The 17,081-nt window shown below is 39.4% G+C and overlaps 1 protein-coding gene and 1 long non-coding RNA gene across 14 annotated transcripts in view; one reads left to right on the top strand and one right to left on the bottom strand.

The window, feature by feature from the left end:
* The window catches only part of ZNF385B (zinc finger protein 385B), a 302,949-nt gene that overhangs the window by 99,757 nt on the left and 186,111 nt on the right, over positions 1 to 17,081 (bottom strand). The gene's annotated exons all lie outside the window — the stretch shown is intronic.
* LOC140702211 (uncharacterized) lies at positions 1,054 to 3,328 on the top strand. Its single transcript, XR_012081297.2, has 2 exons — positions 1,054 to 1,135; positions 3,287 to 3,328. It is a non-coding gene; the product is annotated as an uncharacterized LOC140702211 (long non-coding RNA).

Genomic DNA, 17,081 nt, shown 5'->3' with positions numbered 1-17,081 from the left:
GCCTTAGCTGTGCTAATGCACTTCCCATCCAACACAGATGGAATGTTTGTCTTTTGATGGTGGGGCATCTCTGTCTTAGCTACATTAAGCTGCATTAACATTAAGCTGCAATTTGTTTGGCTGCATCCTGACACCAAGCACTGATCAGAACCAGAACAACCTCCTTGGATTTGGATGGAAAGTTGATACAGAGTTGGATATTACCAGCATCCAAACAGCATCAGAAAAAAAAGTAGCCGTGAGGCAGGGATGAAACACCTTTTTTTAAGTATTCCAGAATGCACTGTGTGAACCAGCGTCCTCAGGATGTAATCATTCATTTTCTTCTCTCCTCCTTGGCCACCCAGAGTTGGCACTTCTTTGCTCTATTGCTGAGAACAGTGATGCGATGAGTTCTTGAAAAATTTCTCTTCCTTGGTTATTTTCCAAGTCTCACCGTGCTGAGACTCTTCAACAAGACTTCTCCCGGTATCAGTGAGCTTTCTCAGCTGCCTGCAAAATGACCTCATCTTATATTTCTATGGTTCGTTTCTGTTTTTTGCTTGTTTTTCTGTGCAGGAAACGGCCAAATCCTGCCCAGCTTGATGGCCTTTTCGGGTGGATTGTACGCAGGAAAGACTCCATTCTGTGCAGGCATAGTAATATATGCGCACAGCTTGGCATTCCTTCCAGAGAAAAAAAGACCACAAAACTACCAAGAAATTACTGTATGTGAGATGCACCGACAAGATTTTTCAAGGACGTATGTGTCTGGGAATTGCAGAGAAAGCCCACAATGAAGAGAAAAGAGGATTCTCTTCCCCAAAGTTTATCCTTGACAGCAGAAGGCTGTGAGATTCACATCCCTACCTGAGAAATTCTCTTCCAATTGCCCTCCAGTCCTATTTCTCTTTTTGCCAACATGCCGAGATTAAATTGGAACTTGATTTCATCAATGCCAAATGTTGAGGTTAAATCTGAATGCCTAGATGCAGATCTCATTACACTGCAAGCAAGCGGGAAAAATTCTTGGAGTGACTAGGTCGGTATTTGTTCCACTGTCTGTACCATGTTCTTCACTGTTCTTTTCAATCCTGATTCTGTCAGCTACACAGCATGAGCACCGATCACCAGTAGATCCAATCTTTCGGAATCAGTATGTAGTATATTTTGTTTGGCTAGCAGGACTTGCATTTTTATTTAATAGTGTTTCCAGTTTCCACACTGTTTTGTCTTGCTTCTAGCTTGTATGATTGCCTATGTCGGTTCTTTGGGGCAGTTCCTGGGCATGTCTATATAATATAATTGATGAAGTGCAAAGTGCTTCGTGGTGTGAAGTCCTTACTTTGCACTGGTAAGGACTACAATGGCAATGCAATTTGTAAACTGTATTTTTTTTAAAAAAATTACTTCAAGTTTAGCAGATTAGGGCTAAACTGATACAGCACTAATTCAAATGCTGATAATATCACTTCAGAAGTATTTCACTTGCTAAATATAAAGAAAGTTGAGGAGGAGAAATTTGAATGCCAGCAAAAGGGGTGATGATGGAAGATAGGGTGAGGGAGGATGGAGGCTATATGAGATGCAGACAACTGAAATGCACTTTCTGGGAATAATTAAAGATGTGTGAACAGTGACAGCAATTTAAATGCCAGGGTGCAGCCTAGAGAAGTTCATCTCAACAGGGAACACATTCCTTGTGTGGTCATGCCCTCTGGTTATGACTTATTTCCCTCTTTGCAGAAGAGGTCGTTTATTATTATTATTATTTTTTTAAATCAGTCTTTTATAAAGTTTTTTTGTTAACAGCCTTGTTTGAGCCCTGGCACCTAAAATAAAATTACAAAGTTCACTGTAGTTTGCGTAAAACTTCATACAATTGCCTAGCTGGCTCGATGTCTAGATCAGACTGCTGGAAATGGCATCTAGTCAAGAGATTTCCATTGCTAAAAGGGACAGATGTTTTATAGGTGGCACATGACCCCAGAAAAATTGTCAAAGATGTATCAAATAAGTGTTGGAAATGTGAAACACAAGTGGGAAGTTATTATCATACAGTGGCGTCTCGAGTTACGAACTTAATCCGTATTGGAAGGTGGTTCGTAGGTCGAAATGTTCGTAGGTCGAATCTGCATTTCCCATAGGAATGATTGAAAACCATTTAATCCGTATCTGGTCTTTTCCGTCCATAGAAACTAATGGGAAGCTGCTATTCCGCCTTCTGCCACTAGAGGGGGATATTTTTCTTTTTTTCTCCTTAGATTCAGGAAAGGAGGGGGAAGGCAGGGAACAGTTTGCAAAGCACTTTTGAAATTTTTTTTCCAACGAAGCCAATTTTATAGCATATTTTAAAGCATGTTGTGCTGATTTTTTTCAGCACAAAGACACACAGGCAGGCTTTTTAGGTGCTGAGCAAGCCTCCCCAAGCCTCTTCAGAGCCAGCTGATCAGCCTAGAGAAGTTCATCTCAACAGGGAACACATTCCTTGTGTGGTCATGCCCTCTGGTTATGACTTATTTCCCTCTTTGCAGAAGAGGTCGTTTATTATTATTATTATTTTTTTAAATCAGTCTTTTATAAAGTTTTTTTGTTAACAGCCTTGTTTGAGCCCTGGCACCTAAAATAAAATTACAAAGTTCACTGTAGTTTGCGTAAAACTTCATACAATTGCCTAGCTGGCTCGATGTCTAGATCAGACTGCTGGAAATGGCATCTAGTCAAGAGATTTCCATTGCTAAAAGGGACAGATAGTAATAACCTACAACACACTTCTCAAAGAAGGGCACCTCCAGAGTCAAACCAATCTATTTCTAGGACCCTGTTTAACTGCCAGCAGATGTCAAAATGAACCCACCAAATGCCTGAATTTCAGCCCAAGCTTTGTCAGGAGAATTCTGAGACACACATATTGCTACAAAGAGCCTGTATTGTAGGGGTCCCCAACCTTTTTCATCCTGCGGACCGGCTGGGGAAGGCGGGGCACCCCCCAAGCTCGTGGGCATGTGGAATGAGTGATTGCGAATGAGCATGCATGCGCACACAAATGGTGGTACGGCACTTATGCACACTTGCTCACTCGTGCACATGCACAAATGATGGTGCAACTGGAGCCATCCAATTTCCCAAAAGTTCATAGCAAATGTAACGTAACTATCATTGTGGCATAGTGAATTCTGCTGGTAAAGAATCTGCAAAGCAGGAGTGCTGACTGCATTGTCATAGTTTCTAGAACCAGATAGGTTTTTTTAAAAACAAGGAATGGCACTGTTGTGTATCTGCAATTTCTATTCATTTTATTCTGTAGATTAGTCATCGCTTCCAGATGCGCTCCCTGACTGATTCCCTTCAACACTTACAGCCTGGTGTCAGTTAAGCCCTCAACTGAACCGCCATAATAATACATAGTATGGTCTCTGGCTCCCTGTAGTGGCCAGTTCAGGTAAATACATTATAAAAATACTTATTTTTAGGGTTTTTTCCTTTCAATCATTTTCAAAATTTCATACCACAGATAAGTGAAAATATGGATACTCATCCAGCAGATACTGGGATCCTACTGTATGCCCAACTGGAGAAAAATGGATGTCTACCCAACTGTCTGCAGTACTTTTGCAGTAATGTGTTCAATGCTGAAAGGGAAGACAGAAAGGAGGTACTTTCTATTTAAAAACATTTTAATTAAAATCCTATTGGCACTTGCATAAGATTTGAGCAACTTGCCATGGCTACCTGCAGGTGATTGATGAAGTGCTGGAGTACATTCTGGTTGAACAAATCAGGCATGTGACCAGGTATGTGACCCAGACACTCCTTGACACCTTTCAATTAGCCAGGGGCACGTTACTCAAACCTTATGCAAACACCAGTATGCAAGCACCAATAATAGTTAAATTTATTATTAATATTGGAAAAGAGTACATGCCATGTTGCAACAAATATTGCTATGTAAGGTGCCATTAACCCCAGAACTGTTTTTACTGAGTATGATACCCGATAATATAGATAAGTCAAAGGAATATATAGTTATATATATTGTTACGGCAGCCAGAATTCTATATACTAAAAATTGGAAAAGTCCGACAGTACCGAAACAAGAAGATCTTATTGAAAAGATACGGGAAATAGCCGAAATGGATATCTTATCAGAAGTCATGAAGGATTACCCCTTGCAAAAGGCAACAGAAAGATGGGATCTATTTAACAAGTGGACTGAATCAACAAGCAGCGTGTGAATAGCATATATTGAAATGAGAACTTTATCTAGAAGGCAGAAAAGAGTAAACAGAATAAACTAAAACCTTGATATGGCAATAGGTATAGAATGGATGTTAGTACTGTATGTTATTGTCTCCCCTCTTCCTCATCAATTCCAATTCCCTTTTTCCTTTCTGCCACCTCCTTATGTTAAAAAAAATTTGAGAAAAAAAAGTTAAATTTATTGCCTGGAATCCATAACCTAATGCCACCTAAGGCCAATGATGGCATCAGCAATGGAGAACGTGACAGGGGCAACTCAGTTCAGAGGCTGGCAGCAAGTCCGGCGTGCAGGAAGTTGCATGTTCAATCCCTGACAGCCACACTTAAAAAGCTGCTGGAAAAAGGAGTTTGTAGGAACAAATGCCCCACTAAAAACAATAAACAAAATTAACACCAAAACACATTCAAAGCAATAAGTCACAACAGTCCATTCAAAATCCCAACCCAGGCAGCTGGTCAATAAGGGAAAGCTTGCCTGAAGAAGATCTTTGCCTGCTTATGAAAAGACAGTAAATCTGGGGCAAGTCTAGCTTCCAGTGGGAGGGAGTTCCAAAGGCTGGGGGTATTTTGAAACACAGCTGCATGTTTGATAGTGCAGGGATGGTGTTAAAATACTGATATGTGTTTCAAGCACTTAGGTCTTTTTTTAATTGGCATCTTTTTTAATTGGCTCCTTTTTCATGGCAAGGACAAGAAAAGTGTCCAAAAAGAGGCAGAGAAAGAGAGAGAGACCCCCAAAAGGGTCAAAAGCTGCATTGTGTTACTGTGCCCATACTTATTCAATTATTACTTTCATTTTTCCCCCTAGCTCCTTTTTGTGCAGATGCTGGAAGATAACTTTTTGATGCACCAGCCTAGAATCCTGTCAGAAGATCAACATGAGGAGATTTAACAATCAGAGGGATTGGTGATAGGTGATATGTTTACAGGCCACTAATAAAAATTTATATTTAAAAATCATATAAAATGCAAGCTTCTGTGGGTAAATTACATGATAATAGGGACTGCTGACATCATCTTCAGGACAGCCAATCCTGATGGTGCTGGTGCTGCTGCCTTGGGAACCCAACCCCTTTTCTCCTGGGTCTTTGTGACCTCACAGAGCCCCACCTCTCTGCTGGCAGATAAAAGGGGCTTGCTGAGCAGGGCAGGAGACCAGAAGGGAGGCCAGTGGCCAGAGGGTATCCCGGCAGAGAGAGTGGTGGCTGCGGCTGCAGGGGACCCAGCCCTTCTGCCCAAGGCAAGTTCTGAATTTGCTAAGTGGGCTTGTGAGTTAACAGCTTGAGGCTGGCGCAGATCCATGGCTTGAAGCTGGCTGATGTTGGCGATGGACCAGGGGGAAGTTGGTGGACGTTGGCAGACAGAAGGTGGTGGAATCTCCCTGTGGAAGCTGGCTGAGGCCGCAAGGTGGAGGCCAGCAGAGGTTGGCGGATGAAGCAGGGGAATGTTAGTCTCCTGAAACCAGCTGGCGGAAGCTTGGTGGATGGAAGCCCAGGCATGTGTGTGAATGGCTGGTGGAGTGAAGGTATGTGTGTGTGTCGGGGGGCTGGCTGGTGTATGTGTGGTGTGAATGTGTTTGTGAATGGGCTGGCTGGCGTTCCATGGGGATGTCGTCGGGGGTGTGTGTGTGTGACCCAAGCATTCGGGAGCTGGCGGAGGCTGGTTTCAGAAGTGGAGTGGAAGAGATGAACGGGTGGATATTCCTGGTGGAAGCCAGTGGATGTTGGCAGGCGGAACTTCGGAATGAAGTTGCCAGAACAATGGTCGGTAGATACGCCTGGGTTGAAGCCGGTTTATGGCAGTGGATGAGCTCACCCCTTAGTTATGGTTTTTCTCTCTTTCTCTTGCAGAGCCAGAAGCTTCCTCTTCCCCAGTCAGATGCGAGGGACGAGAAGGCAGGCGTCCTGCTGGAGCTGAGCTGGGCTGTCTCCACTGAGGACCAGGATACCCGTTTAACCGCTTTTCAAAAACCAATAAGTATTTTTCTGGAATGGTTTTGAAGCGTTGTCTTGTTTGTCAGAGGCTTTCATGGGAGCATCTTCTCCATCCCCTCATTATATCTGGGGCCCAATGCCTGGGAAGGGTCTCTGTGAGGTCATGATGTGGGGCCTTGTGATGTCACAAGAGGCAGGAGCCTCTTCAACAGTGGGTATTGTGTCTGCAGGCATGAAGAAGTGGGAGAGGCACCCGTATTGGTCCCCTATACGACTTCCTCAATATATTATGTGTCCAACACATGCAGGAAGCCAGTGAGCCCTGGTGCCATTCGGAGAGGCTTGGAGTTGGGTACCCAAACACTATGGCCACCCTGTAACAATAAACGAGACTCGCTCCTTCCCTTCCACCACTGCTCCTCACATTTGTCTGCCTGGCCTGGAGATTCAGGGAAGCCCAACCACTTCCTGGCACTGCAGCTCATTCTCTGAGACCTGGCAAGCCTCATCTTCATCATCAATACCATGAGCACTCCATGGACAGCTCCCTGCAGAGGACAAGTGGGGGGGGGGAATGTGCCACTTAAAGAGCTTTACAGTCCAAACACTCACGCCAGTGCCACAACTGAGGAAATGGAGATGGACAATAATTTGGAGATGACCGTACATCCTTGGATAGACTGCAAAAATACACTGGTACTGCAAAATCTTCTGCCTGGGGGAAGTGGCTGTCTCTGAGCACCTAGTGGTTCAAGTGTCTATGAATGTAGCAAATGTAATGTAACTATCATTGTGGCATAGTGAATTCTGCTGGTAAAGAATCTGCAAAGCAGGAGGGTTGAACACCGGAGGTCCACCCATGGGCTCATCCAATGACCCAGCCTTCCTCTCCACTCAGCTGTCATTATTCTTTTTTCCTCTCCTAAAATGCCCAACAATTCCCCTTTCTCTTCTGTTTCTTTTCTCTCCCACCCTGTTTTTTCCCTTGCAGGTCTATTCTGGGGCTAATTAGGACATTCACTCTGCTCACTCTTCTCCCACAACGCAAGGTGTTTTATCTCTTTCAACATTTTGAAGAATTCTGTTGTAGTCATGTCCAGGATGATGGTTTCTACTCCCCTGAGGATGATCAGGGGAGTGGAAATGAAGCCCTGTGAGGAAATACTGAAGAAGCTGAACATGTTTAGCCTTGAGAAAAGGGGATAGAGGGGAGATGTGATAGAACTTTTCAAATACTTGAAAATCAGTCATGCAGAAGAGAGGCATGATCTCTTGATCATCCCAGAGTGCAGGACATGTAATCATAGTCTTAAACTACAAGAAGCCAGATTTAGGCTGAATATAAAGAAAAACCTCTTAACTGTTAGAGCAGTACAACAATGGAACCAATTACCTTGACAGGTGGTGAGTGCTCCCATATTGGAGGCATTCAAGAGAAAATTGGACAGCTGTGTGTCAGATCTGCTTTGATTTGGATTGAGCAGGGGGTTGGACCCCGTGGCCTTATACACTCTTTCCAACTCAATTATTTTATGATTCTATGAATTCCACAATCACATGCATCATCTTTTGAGGTGACAAGGAGTACAACATCATTAATATTTTACTCCGAGGTATTAACTCTGAATATGCCTATATTATTATTATATTGGGAGGCTTTGGGAATTTCAGCTCCTTATAGTGTATTCTCCTACTTGCGTGAGTAGGTGTGTGAGTTCAGCTGGCTGTGACTTGATATCAGCAATTTGGTAAGGAAACAATTTGTATGGGTATGCATAACATATTATAGAAGTAAAGTTTCTAATTCAGAAAGCACAGTAGGACCCCCGTATCTGCAGGGGAATGGTGACAAGCCCCCCTCGCAGATGCTGAAAACTCTGGATAATCGTGAACACTATACCTAGCATGGTCAAAAAATAAAATAAAATCCAAGGATATGTATTTTCACCTGCATCACCAGAACTGGTCAACCGAGGGACTCAGAGACCATGCTATGTACCCTTCAACAACAATGGTCATGAATGACTTCCATCAAGGTCCAGTCCAACGGTCAAGAGACTTCCAAAAGGTTTCACGAAGCAGTCCCCAAATAGCATCCAAAAACAACAGTTGCTTCCTGCACTGATTTCACACAGGAGCCAAACCTATTTGGATCATAAAACCAATCCCCTGTGGTAGGGGTCCCCAACCTTTTTCACCCCGTGGACCGGCTGGGGAAGGCAGGGCACCCCCTAAGCTTGTGGGCATGTGCGACTGAGTGAGTGCGAATGACTGTTCGTGCGTGCACAAACGGTGGTGCGGCGCTTATGCACGCCTGCTCACTTGTGCCCATGTGCAAACAACGGTGCAGCACTCATGCAGGGTGCATGTGTGCTTGTGGGCATGCGCAAACAGCGGTGTGGTATTCACACAGGCATGTGCAGCATGCACAAATCAGCTGCGTGTGGGGTATGCACGGGGGGGGCGGGAAGTCTGTTTCCACGGCCCGGTTTCATTCAGGCCACAGACCAGCACTGCGTCACGGACCAAAGGTTGGGGATCTGTGCTGTATTGTACCCAGGGCAGACATTTATTTGAAAGCATGCTACGTACAAGACACAACCTGGTCAAAAGCAATATATAATAAATTATTTGAGTATTGAAAACGGGATTCCTACAAAGCACCCTGAATTTGAATGGGAACACTCTCGAAATTTCATTACAGATTCAAATTTGGAGGGACCCAGAGACCTCAGACAGTGTTCCTACAGAAATCGATTACAATATCCATGCTTATCCCTTTTCCCCCACAAATAGCCCGGCCAAAACCAGACCCCATTGTGCAGGGAGAAAAGAAACAAATAATTCTCCTGCCACAAACTGAACACGTTCTTTCCTCAGACACAAAATACTGTCCTTCTGAAATGTTCAGGTTTTTTTGGAATTCCATCTAAAGCTATATGTCATGATCCTGACAGTTGTCCACAAAAACTGATGAGGAAGATTAAGTTTATCCTTTTTCTGTTTTTGAACCCTAAAACTACAAAGGCTAGGTTTGCATTGATACGCTTGCATACATGTACTTATGCTTCTGAAACTTAACAGGCAAGACTACGTCTCTCATCAAATCCTGCCATCTTTAAAAATGGCATCTTATTCTGAGCAACAGTAAAAAGTTATATATCTTTGTGAATTTCCAGTAAAAGGCAATGAGAGGTATGGAAATCTGGGTAAACAAACTAAGATTCCCGTTTGGACCCTATTAAAATCCAGTTGCCTCTGTATTAGTCCAAGGAGAACTGAACTGTTTTCCTGTGGTCTGTACATATCCTTAATTTACAGGTCTTCGACTTGTACTCAAGGCTTATTTTTAATTATCTAAACACCTACAGGGTCAAAAGAACCTGAGATGGAAAATAACTGAATGTCAAAGATGTTGACAGATTGGTGCATCTAAGCAAAGAGCCTTGAGTACATATGTCTAAAAATACTGGCTTCTTATCCTTGGCCCTTCTTGTTTTCAGTGCAAAGTCTAAATCCTTACGATCAGTTTATGTGCTGAATGAACACAAGTGTTGAGCTAGAATATCTGCATTTTGGACCTGGTGCTGACAATGCAGATAAAGTTATTATAGACAAAGATTAGGGATGGGACTTTTGTGTTTACACAATTAAATAAAAAACATAAACGCATGACCCCCCCATTGTTGTGTTCTGTTGTTGATTCCTGAAATGGAGACTCTAAAATATGAATGATTTTATTTAAAAAAAAAGGGGGCACATGAAAGTTTTGTGTTCTTTCATTTAACCTTTCGTTGACCCTTTGTCTGTCAAATCACTCACAAAACTTTTTCTTCCAATCGCATTCTGACGACTGCTGTCGGCAGTCAATCAGAACATCTATGGAGGGAATTTTTAATCTGTAGAACAGCCTGGATTGTTTGAAATCCAATGAGGAATGGGGTTTTTTTTGTTTCAGTCATACTTGTGTGTTTGTTTGTGTGATGAGTTCCTTCCCACCATTTTGCTGTGCTGCCTGCTAGCCAGCCTACCTGACTCTGACCTTCCATCTTGGATTCTTTCTTCTTTTTTGCTCATTTAAATTGATTTTAGGGATTCCCTCCCTTTCTTTTGATTACTTTTTCTGCTGCTTTGTCTCGTACTGCCTTCTGGACTTGAGACGAAGAGTCATCAAGTGGTGGTGGTGGTGATACAGCAGGACTTCCAATATACAAGATTAGTTTCTTGATCTACTATGAATGTGTGAAACTGTGGATACCAGGGGATCCTATATAAAACGTAAAGGGAATAAGACAAAAGACATGTTGTATATAGGGCTGTGGCAGGCTGTGGATAAGTGAAACCACAGCTATTGATCCAATGGATCAAGCATTCCTAATGCATGACAAAAGCAAATCTTTTAAGATATCAAGATCTATTAAAAAAAGGATGGTGAATTAAGGTCTAAAGAGGAGATAGAGTCACAGAATGTCTATATAAATTGGTGGCCTAGAGCACAGCTAGAATCTAGATATACAAAAGATAAAACAGAAGGTTTCTACGCAGAGCAAACGTTTTTTGATAAACCTTTACTGGGTTCAAAAGAACAAATTGTTAAGAAAATGTATAATTATATGCTGGAAATTAAAATGCAATATGAAATGGTTAAAGAATCTATGATTAAGTGGGCACAAAACATAGGGCATAACATTGATCTTGATCAATGGCTGAAAATATGGCAAAATAACATAAAGCTTACAAGATCGGTTAATTTTAAAGAGAATATATATAAGATGTTTTATAGGTGGCACATGACCCCAGAAAAATTGTCAAAGATGTATCAAATAAGTGTTGGAAATGTGAAACACAAGTGGGAAGTTATTATCATACAGTGGCGTCTCGAGTTACGAACTTAATCCGTATTGGAAGGTGGTTCGTAGGTCGAAATGTTCGTAGGTCGAATCTGCATTTCCCATAGGAATGCATTGAAAACCATTTAATCCGTATCTGGTCTTTTCCGTCCATAGAAACTAATGGGAAGCTGCTATTCCGCCTTCTGCCACTAGAGGGGGATATTTTTCTTTTTTTCTCCTTAGGTTCAGGAAAGGAGGGGGAAGGCAGAGAACAGTTTGCAAAGCACTTTGGAAATCTTTTTTTCCAACGAAGCCAATTTTATAGCATGTTTTAAAGCATGTTCTGCTGATTTTTTTCAGCACAAAGACACACAGCCAGACTTTTTAGGTGCTGAGCAAGCCTCCCCAAGCCTCCTCAGAGCCAGCCGATCAGCTGATAGGCAGGGAGAGGAGGGTGCAGGAGCAGGGGGGGAGCACAAAATGGCTGCCAGGCTCCCTTCTGGTGTGGGCTTTTAGCTGTTTCCTGCTCTTTTTCCTGCTGTTTGGGGGCTACCAAGGCTTGGTAAGTGACTTTCTTTTATTTATTTTTAAGTTTATGACCTTTTTTCCCCTCCAGAAGCCCCTAAGAGGAGGGAGGGGCACTTTTTTCCTGTTCGTATCTTGAGGGAAGTTCGTATCTCGAGTCCTTATTTCCCCTATAGGGCGGGTTCGTAAGTTGAATTGTTCACAAGTAGGGTCATTCGCAAGTCAAGACCCCACTGTATGTGGTGGTCATGTGGAGTAGCGAAAAAATACTGGAAAAGAGTGCATGCTATGTTACAACAAATATTGCTTTGTAAGATGCCATTAACCCCAGAATTGTTTTTATTGAGTATGATACCCGATAATATAGATAAGTCAAAGGAATACATAGTTATATATATTGTTACGGCAGCTAGAACTATATATGCTAGAAATTGGAAAAGCCCGACGATACTGAAACAAGAAGATCTTATTGAAAAGATACGGGAAATAGCCGAAATGGATATCTTATCAGAAGTCATGAAAGATCAACCCCAGAAAAAGGCAACAGAAAGATGGGATCTATTTAACAAGTGGACTGAATCAACAGGCAGCAGCTGAATAACATATATTGAAATGAAAACTTTATCTACAAGGCAGAAAAGAGTAAATAGAATAACTTAAAATCTTGATATGGCAATAGGTATAGATTGGATATCAGTATGTTATTGTATCTCCTCTTCCTCATCAACCCCAACTCCCTTTTTCCTTTTGTCACCCCTCATGTTAAAAAAAATTGAAAAAAAGCATTCCTAATGCAGTATATATTTATTCTGTTAACAGTGTATATTGGGGGAGGGGCATGTCCTGGACCTTGATGGCCGCAGGTTGAAATTCCCGGAGCTCTCACTCTGAAAGTTACACGAGGCAGCAAAAAAAAAGTTAATAGATCTGTAAATGACTTTAAAATATTTACAAATATCATTGAGGCAACAGGAATGGACTATAAAAGCTGTTTGCTTTTCTGAAAAACAATAACAAGTGGCAGCTGGTGTGTGAGGAGGAAGAGCTACCCTCAGTGGGGATTCATGCGGGAGGAGAGATTGCCACCATGGCTAGCCAAGAAAAATTTTAAACTGCTTATTAATGGACAGGCTGCATTTGTAAAAGGACCTGTCGAAAACTTTTATCTCTAGTTGCTGGGGAAATATCTATCCGTGAGCTGAAGCTGGTTTGAATTTTGCTTTTAAAGAGCTGCTGGGAGTAAGAAAATAAGTCTATGAAATAATTCAAGAAAAATAAGAAAGAAGCTAACAGTCTATGAAATAATTTAAGCATTTGGTATCCTGAATAAAAAACTGAGGGAGTGAAAAATAAATCTTCACTAGGTTTCAGTTTTGGCTGCAACATATCAGACACAGAAATGAAATTTAACATTCCTTAACCTTTGAACATGTATGACAGTAGGCTCCATCTACTGGTAACAGCAAATATAACAGTTCAAGAAAAAAAGAGTCCAGGAAATTATTGCAATATATGAGGAAAGCTAAGTCGGAACAGAAAGAGAGTAAAGTTGTGAGGAAAAGAGATTATTCGGTGCAATCAAGGATTAAACCTTCAGATTCCCATCTGGTGAGATTGTCAAAAGTGGATGTGGAAGCAGAAGCAGAAGTAGAAATGGCCCAAAAAGCTGATAAATCTGAGATGAAGTTAATGTTGGATGCGATTGCAAAGGTGAATGAAAACATCATGGAAATGAAACAAACAATGTTAAATAGGGGTCAAAAAGTGGAAAATATGGACCAAAAATACAAGATGTTGGAAAAGACGTTAAGACCAATCAAGACAATTATAAAAAAATTAAATAAAAATTGATTCTCATTTTAAAAGAATCAATGAAAATATGGAGAGATTGCAATCGCAAGTTAAACAAAATGTTGTTAGATTACTGGACAATGAAACTGCTACCACGGATTTACAGCAGCAGATGATCCTATCACAGAATTACAATTGATGTAATAATATTAAATTGAAAGGAATTCCAGATTTGGGCTCCAAAGAGAAGGACCTAACTGAACTAGCCCTAGCCTGGCTGAAAAAGACGGCACAAAAAATAGACTGGACTGTTTATGATTTGGATAAAGTACATATAGTCGATTCAAGATGCAGAGGACGACCTCCTCATATTCTGATTAGATTTTCAAGCCTTAGGAAAAAAAGAGGAACTGATGAAAATTTTAAGAGAGAATCCAGGGAATTTGGTATTTGAGGGTAACCCAATTCAAGTGTTTAATGATTATTGTCATGAAACTATGGTATTTAGAAGACAAATGTGGGTTATTACTTCTATCCTTCAAAAAAAGTTGTAAATATAGTTGGGGTTACCCAGTGTTTCTAAAGGCGCATTATAATGGTTATATCAGTCTCAATGGCTTTGAATTTTTTTAAAGGACTCTGGAATTTTAACAAAAAAAGACTGGGAGGAGCAAATGAAGACGGTGGAGGGCGTAGGGCAAAGTCAGGAGTCAGAAGAGGAAGGAATGGAGCGAGACCCGATTGATGGCGATAAGGAAAAAGAAGAACAAGAAAAACAAGGAGTCAAACCAAAACAACTGAAGAAGGGAAAAGGAAGAGGAAAATTAAGAGAATAGATAATAGCATTTGATGTATAAGGAGATATTCTCGTAATTGTACTGTATAATATAATGGGATAAAATAATACTGTAAGAGGTAAATCCAGAAAAAGGTGAAAATGGTATAGTAATATTGGAAAAAATATTTAAGCAGGTTTCTAAGGATGTACCCAATGATGGTTAATTATAAATTTGGAGGAGGAATATTTAAAAAAAGGAGAAAAATCGGGAAGAAAATGAGATAAAAGGATTATAAAATGGGGAGACCAGTAATAGAAGAACAAATAAGAAAAAATGGGAGAATTCTGGGAAGAAAAAATATATATATATATATATATATGTATATATATATATATATATATATATATATATATATATATATATATATATATATATATATATATATATATATATATATATATATATATATATATATATATATATATATATATATATATATATATATATATATATATATATATATATAATTTATTGATACTACATACCTAATATGAAGAAATGTATACATTAATTTTTAAATATAGATATATAGAAAAAAAGTAGTTATGGATATGTTTGTGGTAAAATGGGATTTATATAATATAATAGAGTGAGACAGGGAGAGAGTTGTGGCTGGTAGGACCAGACACATTCCCCACCCCCACCCCCCAGGGTCTGTAGAAGAGACCAGAAGAGTCTGTTAAAAAGATGGGGGAATAAAAGTAGTAGTGGGGAAGGGGTGATAGAAGAATTCAAGAGGAATTCAAGGGGTTTTATTTTTTATTGGGGGAGCACTATAGTTCACATATCAGGTCAGGACTAGTATTAATTTTTTTTAAATAAGCTAGAGAATGGTTAAACATTTAAGGTTTTCAACATGGAATGTGAAAGGCCTGGGTTCTAACACAAAGAGGGCTGGGATACAAAATGTACTGAATAAAAGTAATATGGATATTTTATTCTTGCAAGAAACTCATCAGAAAAGGAGGATTTTAATGAACTGAAGGGCAAATGGATTTAAATTTATGAAAAAATGTTCGGGAGTAGCAGTATTAATATCCAATAAAAGTGAATTTAAAATTGAAAAAATGGCAAAGGATACTCAAGGGAGATATTTGATATTGCAAGGTAAAATAAAAGGAGAAGACATTACACTTGTAAATGTTTATGCACCTAATGAGAGACAGGAGGAAATTTTTGAAAATATATTGAGAAGGTTGGATAAATTGAGGAAAGGTTTTGTGATATTAGCAGGAGATTTTAATATGGTAATGGACATGAAGAAGGATAAATCAAAGTTGCAAAATGGGGAAGGGAAAATTAAATGTACAATATTAAATAGATTATCAATAAAACAGATTTGAAAGATGTTTGGAGAGAATTAAAAGGTGAAGAAAGAAAGTTCTCAGATCATGCCAGAGTGAATATGTAATTGATGTTTAAATGTGATTATAAGGAGGCAGTAAGGTGGAAAATTGATATGAATATTTTTTGATATCCAAACCTGATTGAAAAATTTCAGAAAGGTTTAGAAGAGATATGTGAAATAAATGAGAAGGGAGGAGGTCAACCTAACATAGTCTGGGCCACTATGGCAAGAGGGTATGCATGTAAAGTGTCTTATATATTTATATAAGCAGGGGGAAAGAATATAGGATTTAGAAGATAAAATAAAAAATTAGAGAAAATAGTTATAAGAACTAGAGATAAGAAAGCTATAATAGAATTACAAGCAAAGAGGAAGGAACTGGAAGGGATTCATTTGGAAAAGGTACAAAGAAATTTAATTTACCTAAAAAGAGATTTTTTTAAAAATTAGTAACAGGAACTCCAAGTTATTAGCTAAAGCGTCTTCTATAAAAAAGAATAAAAGCAGTATAGGAGTAATACAAGATTTGAATGGAAAAAGATGTAATAAAATGAAGGAGAAATTGGAAGCATTTCAAATATTTTACAAAACTTTATATACTATTAAAAATCCTTCTATAATGAAAATTGCAGATTATATAGAAAACAATTTTAGCAAAAAATTGTTAGATGAGGATAAAAATAAAATAGAACAGTTAATTACTGATAAAGAAAGAGAGGACATTATAAATAATTTAAAGATAGGAAAGACCCTCAGAACAGATGGATTAGGCCCAGAATATTATAAAGTATTTAAAAAGATTCTTATACCAAAGTTAAAAGTGTTATTTAATAAGATATTAAGGGGAGAAGAAATCCCACAATCATGGAAAGAGTCATTGATTGTTTTAATATTGAAACCAGATAAAAAATCCAATAAACATGGAACCATATAGACCCATATCACTGATAGATCAAGATCACAGCAATAATGGCAAAGAGATTAAATAACTTTCTGGGGAGTTATATTGAAAAAGACCAAAATGGATTTAAACAAGGTAGACAAATGTCAGATTTAATGAGAAGGGTACTTAATGCATTTAGGTAAAGAAACTAACTCTAAAGCTGGAGTAATATCGTTAGACATATTTAAAGCATTTGATTCAGTGGAATGGGACACATTAAAGTTATTAATTAAATATCTAGGGTTTGAACCTAGTTTTAGGCAAATAATTCACCAATTATATTCACAGAATACAGCCAGAGTAATAGTTAATGATGGAATAACTGAGACAATATACCTAGGTCAAGGTACAAGACAAAGTTGCCCCTTATCTCCAGTATTATTTACAATGATATGAGAATTACTGCACAGATAATTGGAGATGATAAACGGATTGTAGGGATAGCACATAAAGAAAATTGTAAGATAAATTTGTTTGCTACAATACATTATTAATGAATAAAAATCCAACAGAAACAACAGAAAGGCTTAAATTAGATTTGGTGGAATTTGAGGGTATAACAGGGTTAAGTGTAAATTGGGGAAAGTCAGAATGTTTATTGTTAAACCACTCGGAGGAGGAGAAAAAAGA

This window comes from Pogona vitticeps, chromosome 1 (genome assembly GCF_051106095.1).
Source record: "Pogona vitticeps strain Pit_001003342236 chromosome 1, PviZW2.1, whole genome shotgun sequence".
NCBI lineage: Eukaryota > Metazoa > Chordata > Lepidosauria > Squamata > Agamidae > Pogona > Pogona vitticeps.
The sequence above is the reverse complement of the archived record's forward strand: the minus strand, read 5'-3'. Positions and strand labels throughout refer to the sequence as shown.